Genomic DNA, 21,108 nt, shown 5'->3' with positions numbered 1-21,108 from the left:
TAGTGTATTGTTTAGCCTCCATGTGTTTGTATTTTTTACAGATCTTTTCCTGTAATTGATATCTAGTGTCATACCGTTGTGGTTGGAAAAGATACTTGATACAAATTCAATTTTCTTAAATTTACCAAGGCTTGATTTGTGACCCAAGATATGATCTATCCTGGAGAGTGTTCCATGAGCACTTGAGAAAAATGTGTATTCTGTTGTTTTTGGATGGAATGTCCTATAAATATCAATTAAGTCCATCTTGTTTAATGTATCATTTAAAGCTTGTGTTTCCTTATTTATTTTCATTTTGGATGATCTGTCCATGGGTGAAAGTGGGGTGTTAAAGTTCCCTACTATGAATGTGCTACTGTCGATTTCCCCTTTTATGGCTGTTAGTATTTGCCTTATGTATTGAGGTGCTCCTATGTTGGGTGCATAAATATTTACAATTGTTATATCTTCTTCTTGAATTGATCCCTTGATCATTATGTAGTGTCCTTCTTTGTCTCTTCTGATAGTCTTTATTTTAAAGTCTATTTTGTCTGATATGAGAATTGCTACTCCAGCTTTCTTTTGGTTTCCATTTTCATGAAATACCTTTTTCCATCCCCTTACTTTCAGTCTGTGTGTGTCACTAGGTCTGAAGTGGGTCTCTTGTAGACAGCAAATATATGCATCTTGTTTTTGTATCCATTCAGCCAATCTGTGTCTTTTGGTGGGAGCATTTAGTCCATTTACATTTAAGGTAATTATCGATATGTATGTTCCCATTCCCATTTTCTTAATTGTTTTGGGTTCGTTATTGTAGGTCTTTTCCTTCTTTTGTGTTTCTTGCCTAGAGAAGTTCCTTTAGCAGTTGTTGTAGAGCTTGTTTGGTGGTGCTGAACTCTCTCAGCTTTTGCTTGTCTGTAAAGGTTTTAATTTCTCCATCAAGTCTGAATGAGATCCTTGCTGGGCAGAGTAATCTTGGTTGCAGGTTTTTCTCCTTCATCACTTTCAATATGTCCTGCCACTCCCTTCTGGCTTGCAGAGTTTCTGCTGAAAGATCAGCTGTTAACCTTATGGGGATTCCCTTGTGTGTTATTTGTTGTTTTACCCTTGCTGCTTTTAATATGCTTTCTTTTTATTTAATTTTTGACAGTTTGATTAATATGTGTCTTGTCGTATTTCTCCTTGGATTTATCCTGTATGGGAGAGTCTGTGCTTCCTGGACTTGATTAACTATTTCCTTTCCCATATTAGGGAAGTTTTCAACTATAATCTCTTCAAATATTTTCTCAGTCCCTTTCTTTTTCTCTTCTTCTTCTGGAACCCCTATAATTCGAATGTTGGTGCGTTTAATGTTGTCCCTGAGGTCTCCGAGACTGTCCTCAGTTCTTTTCATTCTTTTTTCTTTATTCTTTATTAGTTATTTCCACTATTTTATCTTCCAGGTCACTTATCCGTTCTTCTGCCTCAGTTATTCTGCTATTGATCCCATCTAGAGTATTTTTCATTTCATTTATTGTGTTGTTCATCATTGTTTGTTTCGTCTTTAGTTCTTCTAGGTCCTTGTTAAATGTTTCTTGCATTTTGTCTATTCTATTTCCAAGATTTTGGATCATCTTTACTATCATTATTCTGAATTCTTTTTCAGGTAGACTGCCTATTTCCTCTTCATTTGTTAGGTCTGGTGGGTTTTTTATCTTGCTCCTTCATCTGCTGTGTTTCTGTCTTTTCATTTTGCTTATCTTACTGTGTTTTGGGGTCTCCTTTTTGCAGGCTGAAGGTTCGTAGTTCCTGTTGTTTTTAGTGTCTGTCCCCAGTGGCTAAGGTTGGTTCAGTGGGTTGTGTAGGCTTCCTGGTGGAGGGGACTAGTGCCTGTGTTCTGGTGGATGAGGCTGGATCTTGTCTTTCTGGTGGGCAGGTCCATGTCTGGTGGTGTGTTTTGGGGTGTCTGTAGACTTATTATGATTTTAGGCAGCCTCTCTGCTAATAGGTGGGGTTGTGTTCCTGTCTTGCTAGTTGTTTGGCATAGGATGTCCAGCACTGTAGCTTGCTGGTTGTTGAGTGAAGCTGTGTGTTGGTGTTGAGATGGAGATCTCTGGGAGATTTTCGCTGTTTGATATTATGGGCAGCTGGGAGGCCTGTTGTGGACCAGTGTCCTGAAGTTGGCTCTCCTACCTCAGAGGCACAGCACTAACTCATGGCTGCAGCACCAAGAGCCTTTCATCCACACGGCTCCTTAATTTGGGATGATTCGTTGTCTATTCATGTATTCCACAGATGCAGGGTACATCAAGTTGATTGTGGAGCTTTAATCCGCTGCTTCTGAGGCTGCTGGGAGAGATTTCCCTTTCTCTTCTTTGTTCTCACAGCTCCCAGGGGCTCAGCTTTGGATTTGTCCCCGCCTGTGCGTGTAGGTCGGCGGAGGGCGTCTGTTCTTTGCTCAGACAGGATGGGGTTAAAGGAGCCGCTGATTCGGAGGCTCTGGCTCACTCAGGCCGGGGGTAGGGAGGGTCACGGAGTGCGGGGCGGGCCTGCAGCGGCAGAGGCCGGCGTGACATTGCCAGCCTGAGGTGCGCCGTGCGTTCTCCCGGAGGAGTTGTCCCTGGATCCCGGGACCGTGGCAGTGGCGGGCTGCACAGGCTCCCCGGAAGGGGGGTGTGGATAGTGACCTGTGTTCGCACACAGGCTTCTTGGTGGCGGCAGCAGCGGCCTTAGCGTCTCATGTCTGTTTCTGGGGTCCGCACTTTTAGCCGCGGCTCGCGCCCGTCTCTGGAGCTCTTATAAGCAGCGTTCTTAATCCCCTCTCCTCGCGCACCAGGAAATAAAGAGGGAAGAAAAAGTCTCTTGCCTCTTCGGCAGGTCCAGACTTTTCCCCGGACTCCCTCCCGGCTAGCCGCAGTGCACTAACACCCTGCAGGCTCCAGTCCTCTCCCGGCGCTCCGACCGAAGCCCGAGCCTCAGCTCCCAGCCCCACTCGCCCCGGCGGGTGAGCAGACAAGCCTCTCGGCTGGTGAGTGCCGATCGGCCCTGATCCTCTGTGCTGGAATCTCTCCGCTTTGCCCTCCGCACCCCTGTTGCTGTGCTCTCCTACGCGGCTTTGAAGCTCCCCAACTCCGCCACCCGCAGTCTCTGCCCGCAAAGGGGATTCCTAGTGTGTGGAAGCTTTTCCTCCTTCACAGCTCCCTCCCGCTGGTGCAGGACCCGTCCCTATCCTTTTGTCTCTGTTTATTTTTTTCTTTTGCCCTGACCAGGTACGTGGGGGGTTTCTTTCCTTTTGGGAGGTCTGAGGTCTTCTGCCAGCGTTCAGTAGGTGTTCTGTAGGAGTTGTTCCACGTGTAGATGTATTTCTGGTGTTATCTGTGGGGAGGAAGGTGATCTCCACGTCTTACTCTTCCGCCATCTTCCCGGAAGTCGATGAGATTAACCTGGGCCAAGTTTTAAAGCACAAGTCAGAGTTGGCCAGAGGAAGAAGGGCTGGGGAGGGAAGGCAGCAATCTAGGAAGGGAGTTATAGCAGAGTTCAGGGGAGGAGATTGTAAAGGTAGGCAGGGCCAGGTCCTGAATGGCCTTGTGTGTAATCCTTATGAGTTTGGATTTCATCCCAGAGTCAGTGGGAAGTCACTGAAGCATTTTGTCAGCAGAGGTAGGTTTTAGAAATATCGTCAAAACACCTTGTGTGTGCCTGATGTTAGATGGATTGTTGTGAGGGGCTCCGAGAGGAAGCAAACCACAGAAGCACAGTTTTCTCCCAGCAGGGTCAGACTTTTGCCATAACAAGGCCTGGCACCTACCATGCTTCACTTCAGGCTGTATCTCCAGAAGAATCCATGGGGCAATCTTGTGCTCTTCCAGCCAGTGCCACACAATATGGTTCAGGTTTAAGTGTTGGTGAAGAAATCAGCCCACTGGAGGGCACTGGGCCAACGGTCATGACTCTGGTTCTTATGCAACCCAGGCGCCTGCCTTCGAGGGGAAGGTGGCAGATGAAGCCCCTTTGTGCTGCACTTCGACATCAAGCTGACTTTTAGTGACCTAGGAAGGCAGGGGTGAGTTGTAGAACAGCTTTTGAGAAACAAATTGCTCTCTGAGCTCATAAGACTTGCCAACAGAAGCACATAGGCTGTAGTCCCACAACAGATGCTGCCCAGGTGGCTCCAGTGCTGCTTCTGGGAGGCCAAGTGCCATCTGCAGAAGCAAAGTTCATCTGGAGAGAGGGACTGCTGGGAACTGGGAGTCTCCCTGCACCTCTCTGTCACCTGTCAGTCACTGCTGCCTGTCTGCCCCACTCAGACATGGTCCATGTGCCCACTGCAGATGCTCTGGCAGGGCCCTTACTCCTCTCCCTGCCTTCCCCTCACCCCCTATATGCCATCGCCTTGAGCTGTTCTTTCAGCCCAGTCTCCTGAAGCCTCAGCAGAGCCACTGAGGGAAGGGAGCAACATGATTTCTCTGGCTTCTGGAGATGCTCAAGGGGAGTCCTGGCTATTCCTACCTCTTTGGTGTAACACAGACTCATCCAAGGCTTCCTCCTTGGCTGGTTAAAATAGCATGCTGGCTAAGAGAGGATGGCAGAGGGCCATGGTGGTTCAAGTCTGCATTTCTGTTTGTTTGGGATCCTATATCTGCAGTGGCTATGGAGGCATTAGTTTGAGAAGTGTTTGCCCTGTGGAGGCCCTGTTGGCATGCTCAAGTTTGGGCACTGCTGTCCAGGACAGAGAGGGGTGAGTCACTCTGGCTGACTCCAAGCACTGGGCCTGGCCCACCTGGATGAGGTCACCGGCCACACCTTGATGGCCCCAAATGTGGTCTCATGACTTCTCAAGGCTTCAGGCTTTCAACGCACTCAGTCTGGGAAGTGCTATCTTTGTCAACACTAATTCACGTAGCCTTGGCCCTTTCACCATAAAGAAGTCAAGGTCCAGGGGATGGAATCTTGGTGTCCTTTGCCTTGGTATCAGCAGCGGACTCTGGCTGTCCTACTGCTCACTTTCCAGGACCAGGATGGATTGCCCTCACCCACCTCCTCTGAGGGAACCCCTTGAGGAGGCCCTGGAGAGTGAGGGTGGGAGGCTGAGCGCCTCCCCTGACTGCCTGGCTCCTGCTCATAAAATCCCCCATGAGCAGAGGTTTTCATCTACTGTTTCCATTATGCATGTCTTGAGTGCATCCTGCCAAGCTGCTATAGTTGATAACCTTTGCCAAAGCTTTACTATTTTTTAATTAGTATATACATTTTATTTAGGCATACATTTTTATATATTTTAATTATATATACATTTTATGATTATATTAGAAAATAGAAATATGATGTATTAGAAAATACACTCATAATCTTACCCTCATTATAGCCACTATTATTATTTTGGTCTTTCCTTCCAAATTTTATTTATAACTTTTAAAAATTCATGCACTTTTTTTAACAAAATAAGATTATTCTATATGCCTTTTTGTTGTAGTGTACTTTTTTCACTTGACTATATGTTATAAACATGTTTCCTTGTCAGTAAACATACATCCACAGCACAGTTTTTGGTGGCTGTTTAGTGTTTCATCCTATAGATGAATAAGACGGATTCAACCTGTTTTCCATTATTAAGTACCTTAGATTGTTTCCATTTTTCTTTTCTATTGGAAGGGCTACTCTAAAGAACATCTGTTAACATATATTTTTGTGTATAACTTTTATTATTCTCTAAAAATAAATTCCTGGAAGAGGAGTTACTGGATCAAAGAGCATGAATATTTTAAAACCCTTTCACAGCCACTGCTAGTCTGCCCTCCAAAGTACTACATGGATTTCTCCTCCTGTCAGCAGTGGTGAGCAAGCCACTTTCCTCACTCCATCAGTACTGGGTTTTTATCAGTATTTGCCATCTCCGCTAGTTTGCCTGACCTGGCAAAGCGTGTCTGGGCCCTCTCTGGAGGTCAGTGGCACAGAGGTTGCACTGATAGGACAGTGTCACCAGGACAATCAAATCAGAGCCAGGGGAATCACCCCAGGCTGGAAGGAGAACCTAGTTTGTGCAGCAAACTTCCAGTGAGCCTAGAGCCGTCCAGACCCTGGAAGTGTCACAGATAAAGCTCATCAAGTGAGCAGGCTGAATCTTGGAGTGGGCCCCATAGGACTGCCAGATACACACACAAACACACTCACTGATACGCGTTGAGGGACACATACAGACATATAGAGACCTATACAAACACTCACAGAGAGACATACACAGAGAGGTACAGACACACAGAGAAACACACACAGACATGCATTTATGAATATAGACACACACACACAAATGCACACAGACACACTCGCTGATACAGACACACAGAGACACACAAGCACTCCCATGGACGTGCAGGTCCTAGTCAGGTAGATCTGCCCTACCTTTCACATATTGGCTCCCATTTCTCTTGAGTCTAAACCTAAGTCTGCCTTGGACGGTTGGACTTTTCCTCTGTTCCTTAAAGACCACCTCTTCAAAAAGGGTGCCCAGCAGCCTAGAGAAAGGGATGGAATGGGACTGCCTAGAGAGTGAGAACTATGGCCCTTTGACCAAGGCAAGAAGTGCCCCTGTCAGAGGCCCCACTTCAGAGGCCCCTCTGGCTCTGCTCCAGCCCCACCCTTCCCCACGGCCAAGGGGACATGCCCACTCCAATCCCTGGCCTTCCTTCTGGACCGTGCTCCGGATACCTGGGCACTGGAATTCCTGGCCCTTCCCCAGATCATCCTCCCCAGAGAGAGAATGGGCCTCACCACCCGTGAGCACACCCTGGCCTGTGGGGTAGACAAGGACAGCTGTGCAGGGGTGTGGACAGCCAGGGTGTCTGCTTATATGCATGCAAGCCCCCCTCCCACCCGTGTGATGTGAGGTCAAAGGGAGGAAGCAAAGGGGGTCAAACTGTAAACTATGGGTTCTAGCTCTCCCTGACCATATCTCAGCATAGAACTCAGAGTAGTCCAAGGATGATAAAAATCAAACCTGGCCTCCCGAGTCCCTTTGAAGGTCTGTTTTTCAAAGTAGGAGAATTAAACATTTTCATTTTAATAGTTTGATTTATAACCTTTAAATATTTAGAACACTTAGACACATGGAACGTGGGCATCTGTTTGTACTCTTGTCCCTGGCCCTGCAAATGTTAAGAGCAGACCTGAAAGAGAGACGTTCAAGGCTACAGAGCTGATGTTTTTCCATGGAGGAGAAATGGAAGTGGATCTGTGAGCCAAGGTAATATGTGCCTTGAGCTCTGGTGTGGTGGGGCTGCCTGGGGGAGCTGCTGTGAGTGATGCCCCTTTTCAGATCACTTTCAGGAAAGACCACCTCGAGACCTGCCTCCTTTCCCTGGGTTGTGATGTGATGGCCAGAGGATGCAGCAACTTCGAGAGCTACTCCATGTGTTAAGAGCATGTATTGGAGCATGCTAGGCAGAAGCTTTGCCAGAAAGAGCAAGTATGTTCCCAGACAGACAAGAAGTGCATTGGGGAAGGTGTGGGGAGGGAGGCCCAGGAATCACTCCAAAGAGGAAATAAAACACAGTGCAGTCTGGTGCAGGGAGGTGTTCTTTTGCAAGAATTGAGGGTAGATGGCCCTCTCCAAGGTTTTCTTCTCATTGGCTCATTTCCTTGGGCTCTGGTCTTCTCAGCTGGGAAGGTGATGGCCCCAGCAACACTGGGTTGTATGCTTTGGAGGGGTCTAGTGGGGAATATAAGAGGTAAGCAGTAAGGCAGCTGGCCCCCAGGGGAAGATCCATAGCTGACCTTCCCACCCTCAGCAAGCACAAGGGACTTTGTGCTGTTCCTGGTTCAGCAAAGAAGCTAGGATCCTTGAATAAACTCTGTCTTTAGGATGCACATCATGGGTCTCACTGATGAGACTTCCTTAAAATGAGATCCCGTCCTAAAGTTCAGTGGAGCAACAAGCACAGTCCTAGCTCCAGGTGGGGCCTGAGGATCTCAAAAAGAAGCACGAATAACACAGATAAGAGCTGTCTGGAGCATGGTGCACTGAATAAATATTTGAGTTTGGCTATGCACTGCTTTCTCCTCTTTAGGAATTAGACATTATACGAAGAGGTCAGAGGCCACCTGAAGACAAGGCTGGTCAGGTAGGTCAGTTATTACTAAAAAAGTTCTCCATTTCTCAAATCCACAATCTCAGCAGTAGTCAGACATGGGACATCCTGGTGTCATTTTCTTGTGCCCGTTTCTATAGAAATCCCATCAATGACTGGTCCACTGCAGAGACATCCAAGGAGTGTGCCTGTACTTTTTAAGCAATGAGGGCTTTTTTTTTCTTAGTTTTTTGGTGACTTTTGTTATTTTTTTATTGCTTCGTTTTTTCTTTCTGTTGTTTTTTTGGGAGGGGGTGTTTGTTTTCTTTTGAGGCCAATGTGCCTCCTGAGGAGGAGGTATATAGGCTAAGGTGTCATGGGGAGGCCAGTTTGGAAATGGAAGCCAAGACAGTTGAAGTATTTTCTCCAAAGTACTTAAGTAGCATCTCTTCTGGGTTCATTCATTCAGCAGCCATTTATCGAGCACCTACTATGTGTCTGGAACTGTTCTGGGACCCTTAAGCCAACTTTAGCTGCTTCTGCCCACACTTGCACAACAGGATATTCACCTTCTTCATTAAGTTCAAAGTAGAATACCAATTCAACATTGATATATTGATACAAAGGACTCTTTTTGCAGTGGCCATTTGGAATTCCTGAATTATTTTCCATTAAAACAAAATTTCTGCTACTAGATTGCAGAGCTCAGTTACAATATGATCATGGAAGTCACTGCTCTGACTCGACTCACGGATTGGGAGGAGGAGACTCTGGATCTCAAAAAGCAAATTCGAAACGAAGTCCAAGAAGAATATGAAGCATTAGTTCAAGCTTTGTTTGTGACATGTTTGCACATCAAAGTAAGTGACCTGGGTCGGATGTCTGGGCAGTCCTGTGGGGACCCGGGTGTACCTGACCCCCGTGGCGGCTGTATGGAGAGATCAATAACAGAGTGGGCTTTGTGACAACAAGAGATTGTTGGGCCCAAGAATTCTCCAGCTCCAGGCTTTCACTGCAGAGAATGAGTCAGCAATGAGTGGTCATTATTTTCCCAAAAGAGACACTGAATTTTAAATAACTTAGATATTTGCAGTTTTCCTCACTCTACTGCCATGTTGCCATCTGATTGCTGGTGAGGGAAGGGGGAGTGAGTTTCTTCTCCAAAACCCCAACAGTTTATGTCACTGTTTTGTCTATTGAATGACCATCCAAAACAGGAGAGGAGAGCACAGTGCCCTGGGCCAGGCCAAACCCCAGTGTAAGTGTAGGTAGCAACAGCCGCCTCCTGGAAGCTCACTGGGCAGATTCAGAATCTGAATCAGCTTTCAGAGATTTTACAACCTTCAAAATGCCCATCAGCCTTTCTCTCACATCTGGTGTCAGGGAGCTGCTGACCTGTCAGTAAAGGTCCACACAGAAGAGGAGTGAGGGGGTTCCCATGTGCCCACAGCACTGTGGAAGCCTGTCACTGTCTTATGATGTCTGAGCAGCTGTAAGATGGAGACCCATGCCTAAAATGGGCTATTGTGGAGCCTGGTCCCCCTGCCCTACAAGTGAGAATTTCAGTACAAACCTACCACCTCCAAGTCCATGGCTTCCCCCAGACCTGCCCCCTTCTCTGCTATTAGATGTTCCCCAGAGCCAGCCCCATTTGGGTCCTTCCCTTACTCCCTTCTCCCAAAGGATTCCAGGGTGGTCCCTGGAGTTGGTCCATTGAGAGGAGTTTCCACTGATGCTCTGCCTTGGTCTGGTTATTCCAGAGAGGAATGGACCTTTCTCCTTACTGTGAAGTGTCCACAAAACACAAATGCTTACAAATATTAAGGTATCCAAACCAACACGCATTGGGCCTGGTGCTGCAGGAGAGAGGTGAGCAGACAGTGAGTCTAGAATTTACTAAGCCATCTTTCGGGTGTCAAACTGTTGAAAAATTTCTTAGGTTCTTTTTAGTTTCTGCCAGATTCCTAGACAAAAAGGAAATTCTCCACTTCTCTCAGGCTCAGTTAGTTCCACAAGCCCCTAAGGGTAGGGAATCGCTGTTTTACCCCAGGGTCCCAAGAAGATGGTGAAGCTTTTGCTGTGTGGCCAGTAGCCAGGCTTCCTGCTGTGGCTCCCCGGCACTAACCTCCTGTTTCCTCTCCCGGGAAGTGGTTCAGAGGTGAAAGGATATCCCACAGTCACCCCTCACCCAAGGATGCTGGGTCTCCAAGTTGTACTTACTGATGAGCAAGCTATTTCACCATAAGCTGTTAGCCATAGACATTCAGAACGGGCTGTTTCACAATGAGATTTCTGTTGGAGCCTAAAGAGGAAGGCAGCCAGCTTGATTCCTTCCTCTAATTTATCTATTTTTATTTTATTTTATTTTATTTTTATTTATTTATTATTATATATATATTTTTTTGCAGTACGTGGGCTTCTCACTGTTGTGGCCTCTCCCGTTGCAGAGCACAGGTTCCAGATGCGCAGGCTCAGTGGCCATGGCTCACGGGCCCAGCCGCTCCGCGGCATGTGGGATCCTCCCGGACCGGGGCACGAACCCATGTCCCCTGCATCGGCAGGCAGACTCTCAACCACTGCGCCACCAGGGAAGCCCTTAATTTATCTATCTTTAATGGAGTTCCTTGTTAGTGGCTCATGGACAATGTTTTACCTGGTCAGGTTCTGCTGGGTCAAACTGATAGCAAAAATCCCTAGGTTCAAATTCCCAAGTAACCCTTTGTGTATGGGGCGGTGCGGGGGGGTGGCTGGGGGGTGGTTTGGTTTTCCGCCTGTGACCTCCCATTCTTCTACCTGCTCAGCTTGTCTTGGCCTCTGACAACCACAGGCTCTGAGATGTGCGGGTGATGAAGCCCAGCCGGTTGAAGACAACACTAAAGGGGCCGCTAGTGAGGCTTCCAGACAATGCCCGATGGAGTAATTGTCTGGGTGGATGTTGCTTTAATGTGCTATCATTTCTGAAAGTTGGGTTTTAGGGGGCAAAGTGACTCTTCCTCAGCTGACCTTCCTGAACTTGAGCCTGCAATTTGCAGAAGCTGGATGAGAATCAGCTTAATTTGATCCAGAAAGTGTGTGAGCTCATCGGTGAAGTAAGAACAGAAGGGACTGACAATACGAAAGAAAGGCCTAAAGAAGAAATGGGGCTCCACCAGACCTGACGAAGAAATGAAAGAAAATCCAGCCATAGTATGTGATCTCATTTTGAGTGGGGTATCAGCATTTCATCCTAGCGTCTGACCCCACTGCTCACTCTGTTTGCATTCCTGTCCTGTTTCCCTGAGAAATCCTTGTGTCAGGCATTTAAAAAGGGCACTGGGTCTCACTGCACAATTGTCTCATCTTCTGGAAGGCATGTTTCTGATGTCAGGATCCATGTCCTTCCTGAGAAAAGTGCTGGGGGCAGCCTTTTCTGAAAGTGAGCCTTCTAAGCAGGAGCAGCTGCTGGCCTTGGAGCAGGACAACTGCAGCCTGGCCGCCCTGGTGTGCAAAATGAGAAGCCTGGGCCACTGGAGGCTGGCGGTGCAGCAGGCGCACTTCCGGGCCAGCTGAGCAGGGCTGAGAAGGTGAGAGAGCTGGGGGAGGGAGGCCCGGCCCAGCAGGGGGAGGGGGAGGCACTGGCCTCCTTGGCTGCAGCTGCTGTGCTGGTGTCAGGTAGCAAGTTTTCCTGGGACGGGGCAAGAGCAGAGCCTGGGGAGAGATAGGAAAGAGCCAGAAGCAAATGAGAGAACAGATCAGAGTTTAGCACAAGGGAAGGGAAAAGATGGAGCGGGCAAGCTTTGTCGAAACACTGCAAATCCTTGAGTTTCAAGCATGATGATCTGAGGAAAATGAAGGAACAATAAGTGGAAAATCTGCTTTAAGGAAAATTGAAACCAGAGCACATATCAATAGTGGTTTGGAAACTTTTACTTACTGTTTCTGAAAGTCTTTGTTTACTCTGATCTGTCACACTGTTCTTAGCTGAAATCAAGGAAGCAGTGGCCAGCAGGAGCTGTGTTCTACCAGAAATTTTAAAGAATGTTAGATGATGAAGTGGTTTAGAGACTGCTTGGGAAGCTGAAAATACGGAAAGGAAACTTATATCCTACCTTACTGTGTTTGGGATGTTGACAGGAAGCTATGCAAAGTAAAAAAGAGTGTTTGAACATCAAACTAATGGCAGAACAAGAAGTGCTTTTATTTTGTCAACAGCTATTGGCTCTAAGGCAGGCCCTGGCCAGGGCTCAGGCAGACAACGTGAGGATATGCAAGTAGCAGGAGAGCCAGGTGTCTGAGCTCAGAACCCCTCTTCCTCCCTCTCTTTGAACACGCTCTGGCGACCATACGTGGCACTGCGTTGCCTGTAGCAGTCACCAGAGGAGCACAGTGTGAAGCCAAGCAGACGGCACTACTGGTGAAAGATGGCCTGGACCCTGGCTTCCCTTCTGCCTTCTTTCCAGCCCAGAAACCAGGGGCAGTGGCCAAAAGGCTTTTGTTCTTATTCATATTTGGCTAAGATGGTGAAATATAGCTCATAACTAAGATTGTTCTGTGTGTTTCTGAGGATCTTTTTTACTCAGAGGGCATCTTGGGGTCTGGGTCTCTGCCTCTAACACATTCCTTTCACGCTCCAAGCATGTTTTCCATGAGTGTGGCCCCGCCATCAGCGTTATGCCCCAAGCAGAGAGTCTTGGTTTCCTTTCCTGATGACCCACACTAAGTCTTAATTTCAGAAGTTACTGCTGCTCTATAGGGACTGGCACCAAAATAAAGGCTTTTTAAGTCTAAGCTCTTAATAACTGTGCCAACCCTCTGAGCATGAATGAAACAGAGACCCTACGTTTAGAGAGAGAACAGCTGAGTTCAAATAACAGCCTAGGAAAGCTGGGCATATTTTAAAACATAAAATATAATTTGTTCCTTTTGGACCCTAATTTTTCCATTATTGTGTGCCAGTGAGTTATGATGTATAATTATATAAAGTCACCCTACAAATATTAATCATCATTATTAATATTATAATTAAGGATCGACCTTCTAGTGACTGTTGATTAGAAAAATTTCAGAACAGAACCAATTATTACTACTCTTTTCCTTTTCCAACCATCTAGAATCTGGCTTCCTCAGGGCTATTTTGGAAATCGAAACAGAGACAAGATTAGCACCTCCCTTCCCCACTCACTGTACGTATTGCATCACCCTGTGTCTCCAGGTTCAGCCCTTCCATTGCTATTGTGTGATAAAGGCGGGGTGACAGGGCAAATGCAGTTTGTGGTAGACATGACTGTTTGGTCTTGCTACTGGCTGGCACAGGACAGGATAGAGCAACTGGGCTGTGGTACCCTGAGCCCAGGAATACTTCACACAGTTCTGCCCCTGGGCGCTAATGGAGGGGACAGTTGTGTTGGCCAACCTCTCATCCCCTGCCCTCTGCTGAGAAGAAAGACTCTGTGCCTTTATTTCCTTTGGCCTTTTCCTGCCATAGGCGCAATTGCTGAAAGAACTGGAACACAGAGTGACCCAGGAAGCTCTCCACTGGCAGCAGGTGGATTTAATGAAAACCTCTAGCATGGAGAAGCTTTTGGAGGATGTGGAGCAAAAAGAACAGCACCTGCAGCTCCTTACTGAAGAGGCCAAGATGACTTCTAAACTGGGCCAGCTCCAGCAGTAGAAAATTCAGAGAGAACTCTGACAGGTAACTCCAGTGAGAGGTAGTAAATCAGGGTGTACCAGCCACAGCTGTTTGATTCTTACCCTGTCTTTTCCATGCCTCTCATGCCTCCACAGCGGTGTTCCTCACCTTTGGCACTCCCAGGAACAGCAGGGAAATGGAAATATCTATACCTGGGTGATTGTTCAGGCTGCTTGTGACAAAAGATGATGGCTTGACTGCCACGAGGCCCAGAATCTTGGCGTCTTTGTAAGCCACTTGAAAAACATATTTCTACCTGGCTCTAATCTTTGAACTAGGAGGGATCTTTTGGAAAATCCCGACGAATAATCTGGAAAAGCAGCAAGTATTATGGAAGCTACTATAAGGGAATTTTATTCGTGGTGTTTCTGGAACTGCAGAAATAAAAAAGGAAAGGCAAAGTGGTTTCCAGACCCAATATGTTATTCTTAAATATACCCCACAGTTGGGGCTTCCCTGGTGGCACAGTGGTTGGGAGTCCGCCTGCCAATGCAGGGGACACGGGTTCGTGCCCCGGTCCGGGAAGATCCCACATCCCGCGGAGCGGCTGGGTGCGTAAGCCATGGCCGCTGAGCCTGCGCGTCCGGAGCCTTTGCTCCGCAACGGGAGAGGCCACAACAGTGAGAGGCCCGCGTACCGCAAAAAAAAAAAAAAAAAAAAATACCCCACAGCAAAAAAAAAAAAAGGGAGGAAATAATATAGTGTACATGCGGACTAATGCAAGTCCCAACAAAGGAGACCACAGAATGAAATTCAACACAAAGGGAAAAAACAAAAAAAACTGAGCACCCTCTGGGGTCGGTACTTCACACATATTCATTGAATGAATAAGTCAGTTAATTCACCAGAGATATTAGGAAACAAATCAGAAGTTTAAATTAAATGATTGCAAGTGTTTCAAGTGCTCAAGGAGATCAGTAAGGAGAATTTTACAAAAATAAATGACAAAAAAAGGATAAAAAATGTATCCTCTCACAGTTCAGGAGGCCAGAGTCTGAAATCAAGGTGTGGATCCCTACAGGAGGCTCTGGCAGGATGTGTTCCATGGCTCTCCTAGCTGCTGGGGGCTGCCTGCCATCCCCCGCGTCCCTCCGCGTGCAGCTACAGCTCTTCAGTCCTGGCCGCCTTCCCTGTCTCTCTCTCTCTCCCCTGTGTTTATACTTGCTTCACTTTCTGTAAGGTCATCAACATTGGATTTAGGGCCCACCCTTTAATCCAGTATGACTTCATCTTAACTTAATCACATCTACAAAGACTCTATTTTCCAAATAAAGTCACATTTTGAGGTTCCAGGTGGACACTTTGTGGGGGACACTATTCAACCCATTACACTATTACTTTTTTTTATAATTAAAAACAATTAGGAGATGATAAAAATAAATTAAAAAAGAAAAAAATGCCTGTGATCTATGCAGATGAGGCACGCTTTGGACCTAGCAACTCTCTGGCCAGGGGACTCTGGGTAAGGGTTGCAAGGGGAGAGCAAACACAAAGTCAGCCTCTGGCTGTGGGCCCTGTGTCAGGCCTGGAGACAGTGCTCAGAGCATTCCCTGCACATGATGAATTGAACTCAGCATAGAGATCTGGAAGAGAGATCACGTCTTTGCTTGAAGCCATCCCGGGGCTCCACAGGTTCTTGGGGTAGATGCATGGCTTGGCCTACAAGGTGAACTGGTTCCTCCCCCCTCCCCACTTCCCCTCTAATAAAGTAAACATAAAAGATATGACTTTTGTGAGTAAACTTCTGGCTATTATAAGGTAATAAAGGGTTCCAAGGGCTGCCTCTGTCCCTCTCTGATTAAGTTCTTGGCCTTCCTGGAGCTCCTGATTTTCAGAAGGCTGAGTTCAGCCTGACCAGGATTTCATGAAGACTTGTATTCCTGGGGTAGCCTGGGACCCACACTCTCCATAGTAATACCCCTAACCCACCCCTCACAGTGAACTGACGAAAGTGTGCACCAAGAAGCATCTCTGCTTCCCAAGCACTTTTCCCTTCAGATGAGAAGCCAGCTTGCCCACGAGCGTAGCATGGAACTGGACGCTTTCCAGTGGATGGAAGAGCTACAAAGTCAGCTTAGTGACACTGAGAGATCCTCCGCCCAGAGGAGCTCACCAGGCGGTAAGGATACCCTTTCTCTCTCTAAGCTCTCAGGGTCCAGGGTTGGGATTGAAGGAGGGCCCCAGGGACTAACGATAACAAACCAGTGGTTATTGAGTGGGTGCTCCATGTTTGTTGAATGAATGAATAAACCTTCATCCTCAATTGCAGCCAGAACTTTCTACTTCAGTCCACCTTGGAGTACTGATAGGCTATACTAAAAAGTTTCAATCATAAAAACTGGTTCCAGTTGAAATATGTCAACTAAAGAACATTGTGTAGTTCACTAGATTTTGAAGCATCTTAACACCTTGGTCCTATAGAGGAGTAGAGTTTGCCACCCTAATATGTCTCTTTGGCATATTGTTTTAAGCTGGTTGTCTCTGAGAAAAAGCAGACATCGGAAAGAAGTTGCCCTTTTGTAAAAAATGTTTACAGTTGTAAGGGTGTCTCCCTCTTCATTACGAGGAAGAGGAGGATGACCAAATCTCTAGAATTTTATCTATGGAAAAGACAAATCTGTGTAACAGTCTTAGCCTTGTTTATTGTGCTTTTCCTGGTAACCTCCCATAGCTGACTTTCCCCCATCCTCATCATCCTCTTCTGTCTTTAGCTGAGGATGGTATTTAAGTTGAGAGCTTCGGTAACGTCGGCAAGTAACTCAGTTTTCCTCAGTCTCTCCCATGTATACATGTTATTAAACTTTTGTCTGATTTTCTCATGTTAATCCATCTCATGTCAATTCAATTCTTAGACCAGCCAGAAGAACCTAGAAGGGTAGAGGAAAATTTCTTCCTCCCCGAAAAGATATTAATGACCACATTTCTCAGATGTTATTCAGAAAGTACATCATGATTCTTGGGTCCTAGGGGCTTGAGGAGTATTATGGAAATGGCAATCAAAACAGCACTCTGGACAGTGCAGCCAGCAAATAGCAAAGAGGCCAGACTCCGGGATGTCTCTAAACTAACTCCTTCCCCTATAAGATGAGGACTAAATAAATTCCAAGTTCTCTTCTAGATCTATCAAAAATATTACCCAATCAGTAGCCACGATCAGCCTATTGTTAAGGTCAGCCAAGCTCCTCCTTTCTGTTCCATAGCATAGCTGGTGGGTGAGGGTATGGACTTTGGGGTAAGACAGCCAAGGTTCAAATCCTTCCTCTGTCACTGCTAGCTGTGTGACCCTGGACAGGTTAATTCACCTCTCTGAAGAATACCCACCTCAAAGGTATATTCTGAGGACTCAGTGAAACAATGTGTGTCTGCCACAGAGTGTAGTAGCACTAGGTCACTGAGCAAATGTTGGTTATTACACTTGCATATATGTGTGTCCTCCTTTATGTGTTTCCTTTTGGCTACTTATAGTGTGAATGATGTGAGAAAACATAGCCTGTCAGAGGCAGAAAGATTCTTTTCAAAGGTCAAGATAGTTTGGGTTTTCTAAGAACAAGGCTGGGCTTGTTGGTAAAGCCCCAGGGTGCTCCTGCCTGCCGGTGCCTGCTGCCTGGGCCCTGACCGTGGGGCTGGCATCCCCCACCCCAGCCCAGGTCCAGATAGGAAGCAAATCAAGAGCGCCCAAGGGCCCTATTTTGACCACCCACCCTGAGTGGTTCTGTCCTTGCACTCTCCTCTCCACTCTCGCTGGGGTTTTTTGTTTCTCCCTTTCCCCTCTGCCTCCAGCCCAGCCAAGCATCTTTTAAATTCCTTTCTGAGTTAACATGTCCTCTCAAACTGCCATCTGTGTCCTCTAAGACCTGCACATTTACAAAGAAGGACCAGAGTGGGGCAGGAGGCAGGTGGGGGGAACCCTAATTCCCAGGATTGGGGACACGGCAGGAGTAAAAGAGAAGCCTCTCTTTCAGGAAGCAGAGGTAGAAGTTACTCCCAAGTCTCAGCCCCTATCTGTCTCCTTCTGCAGCGATGGGAGGAGGTTTGCCTAGGACTTTCTACATGTTGTCTACTGAAGAAAAATGCACAACCTAAAAGCTGCAAACTAAGTTTTACTTGGGGAGCTTACTAAGGACTGTAGCCCAGGAGACAGCCTCTCAGATAGCTCTGAGGAACTGCTCTGAAGAGGTAGAGAAGGATCCAGGATATAGAGGAGTTTTGCTGAAAAACAAACCATGTGGTTGAACATCATAAGATTACTGCTAATCACAAAAAAAACAAGTTAATGATTTTAGTGCTTTTCTATGTATGGGAAGATGCAAGAGTCTGGGCTTATTGAAATTATTCCCTAGGTATGCATCTTAACCATCTAGGGCCAGCTTCCAGAGCACAGAATGTTTCCTGTTTTTCTCCATCCTAAATTCCCCTCAGGGCACACTGAGGGGAGCAGAACTGCAGTAGCTGATGGCTTGATGGCAGGCAACATTCTTCATTTACTGGAATGGCAGGCAACATTCCCTTTCCAGAGTGTAGATTCATCAGAGGTCATACCTGTCTAAATTTAGTACCAAGCACTAGAGGACAGCCAGATATTACCTATACTATTGGTGCTAAAAGGTAAAAGTCAGCCATTACCACTCCTTTCTCAGATGTCTAGCCAGAAGCGTGAGGTGACCCAGGTCTCTCTCCTTTCTGTGGAGGTGGTCACAGCAGCCTCCCTGCTTCCCAGCAGAAGCAGAATTAAGGGGCAAGTTCTCTTTACTTAGCCTTAACATGGATTCCCCTTAGGATCTTGTAACTCCTGAGAAATTACAATTTGTTCTAGTTCAGTTACTCTCAAAATGCTTAAGGAAAAAAATGAAATCAATTGGCTTACAAAACTGAAATGTTCAGAGATGGATTGGCTTAAGCTGGCTTGATCAAGGTTTATTTTATTTTTTGAATTTTTATTGATTTACAATGTTGTGTTAGTTTCTGGGGTACAGCAAATTGATTCAGATATATACATATATATATATACATATGTGTATATATATATTCTTTTTCATATTCTTTTGCTTTAGTTTATTACAAGATATTGAATATAGTTCCCTGTGTTATACAGTAGGACTTCTTTGTTTATCTATTTTATATACAGTAGTTAGTATCTACTAATCTCAAACTCCTAATTTACCCCTCCCCCCCCACCTTTCCCCTTTGGCAAGCAGAAATTTGTTTTCTACGTCTGTGGGTCTATTTCTGGTTTGTAAAGAAGTTCATTTGTATCATATTTTAGATTCCATATATAAGTGATATCATATTTGTCTTTGACTTACTTCACTTAGTATGATAATCTCTAGGTCCATCCACGTTGCTGCAAATGGCTATATTTCATCCTTTTTTAATAGCTGAGTAGTATTTCATTGTGTGTGTGCGTGTGTATCTCACATCTTCTTTATCCATTCATCTGTTGATGGACATTTAGGTTGCTTCCACGTCTTCTCTATTGTAAATAGTGCTGCTATGAACGTTGGGGTGCATGTGTCTTTTCAAATTATAGTTTTCTCTGGATATATGCCCAGGAGTGGGATTGCTGGATCATATGGCAACTATTTTTTAGCTTTTTAAGGATCTTCCATACTGTTTTCTATACTGGCTGTACCAATTTACATTCCCACCAACAGTGTAGGAGGGCTCCCTTTTCTCCACACGCTCTCCAGCATTTATTATTTGTAGACTTTTTGATGGTGGCCATTCTGACTGGTATGAGGTGATACCTTGTAGTTTTGATTTGCATTTTTCTAATAATTAGCCATGTTGAGTATCTTTTCATGTGCCTGCTGGCCATCTGTACGTCTTCTTTGGAGAAATGTCTATTTAAGTCTTCTGCCCATTTTTTGATTGGGTTGGGTTATTTTTGTTTGTTTGTTTTTTGTTTTTTTTGCGGTACACGGGCCTCTCACTGTTGTGGCCTCTCCCGTTGCGGAGCACAGGCTCCAGACACGCAGGCTCAGCGGCCATGGCTCACGGGCCCAGCCGCTCCGCGGCATGTGGGATCTTCCCGGACCGGGGCACAAACCCGTGTCCCATGCATCAGCAGGTGGACTCTCAACCACTGCGCCACCAGGGAAGCCCTGGGTTGTTTTTTTGTTATTGAGTTGTATGAGCTGTTTGTACATTTTGGAAATTAAGCCCTTGTCAATCGCATCGTTTGCAAATATTTTCTCCCAGTCCATAGGTTGTCTTTTTGTTTTGTTTATGGTTTCCTTTGCTGTGCAAAAGCTTAAAGTTTGATTAGGTCCCATTTGTTTATTTTTGCTTTTATTTCTATTGCCTTGGGAGTCTGACCTAAGAAAACATTGCTACAATTTATGTCAGAGAATGTTCGGCTATGTTCTCTTCTAGGAGTTTTATGTTGTCATGTCTTATATTTAAGTCTTTAAGCCATTTTGAGTTTATTTTTGTGCATGGTGTAAGGGAGTGTTCTAATAACTTCATTGATTTACATGTAGCTGCCCAGCTCTCCCACCACTTGCTGAAAGGACTGTCTTTTCTCCATTGTATATTCTTGCCTCCTTTGTCAAAGATTAATTGATCATAGATGTGTGGGTTTATTTCTGGGCTCTCTATTCCATTCTATTGATCCATATGGGTGTGATCAAGGTTTGAACTATTTCTTGAGGACTGATTTCTCTCTGCATCTCTGGGCCCTGAGCCGTCTGAGAGCAGACAGGAAGTGGAGCCCCTTGGGAAGCAAGATGGCTGCCACCCCTGTAGCTTCCATCCTCTGTTCAAGCTTACATGGCAGGAGTGGGGTGTGGAGAAGGGACAGTTAAAAGCAATTGAGCTCTGACTAGGCTGACTCAGGTCATGTGACCAATTTTGAACAAATCACTGAAGCCAGAGACTGAGATGCCTGGTAGGCTTAGGCCCAGCTCACATGTTCTCCCCTGGAGCCAAGGGTAGGGTCGGCTCACTCTCTCCTCCTCTTCACAGCAGCTATTTTATTTTATTTCATTTATTTTTAATTGAAGTATAGTTGATTTACAGTATCATATTAGATTCAGGTGTACAACATAGTGATTCAATGTGTTTATAGATTATATTCTATTTAAAGTTATTATAATACAGCAACTATTTTAAATCATCCTGGTCTCTTCAGACTTTCAGACACTGTCCTCCTCCCCTATCAGATGGGAACTCCCTCTACTTCTTGTCCCCAGCCTACCTACATCTATACTCAGCTGCTTCTCCTTCCCTCCTGTTAAAATGGAAAAGGTGCCCCCTTTCTTCCTTGGGACAATTGCTGTTAACAGCATCCCATGGGCTTCTGTCTTCTCAGGGGTCTTGAGCTAATCTTCGTCTGCTTCCTCTCTACACACTCATGTTTCCCACACATCTATCCTTCTGATCTTATAACCAACAATGACTTGTTGAGCATGTATGTGC

At 45.9% G+C, this 21,108-nt stretch overlaps 1 pseudogene; it reads left to right on the top strand.

Annotated features, from left to right (window-relative positions):
* Window positions 1-21,108, top strand: part of LOC116763302 — a 64,106-nt pseudogene that overhangs the window by 40,155 nt on the left and 2,843 nt on the right.

The sequence above is a fragment of the Phocoena sinus genome, chromosome 12 (genome assembly GCF_008692025.1).
Source record: "Phocoena sinus isolate mPhoSin1 chromosome 12, mPhoSin1.pri, whole genome shotgun sequence".
Taxonomy (NCBI): Eukaryota; Metazoa; Chordata; class Mammalia; order Artiodactyla; family Phocoenidae; genus Phocoena; species Phocoena sinus.
This window is presented reverse-complemented; position numbering and strand designations above follow the sequence as displayed.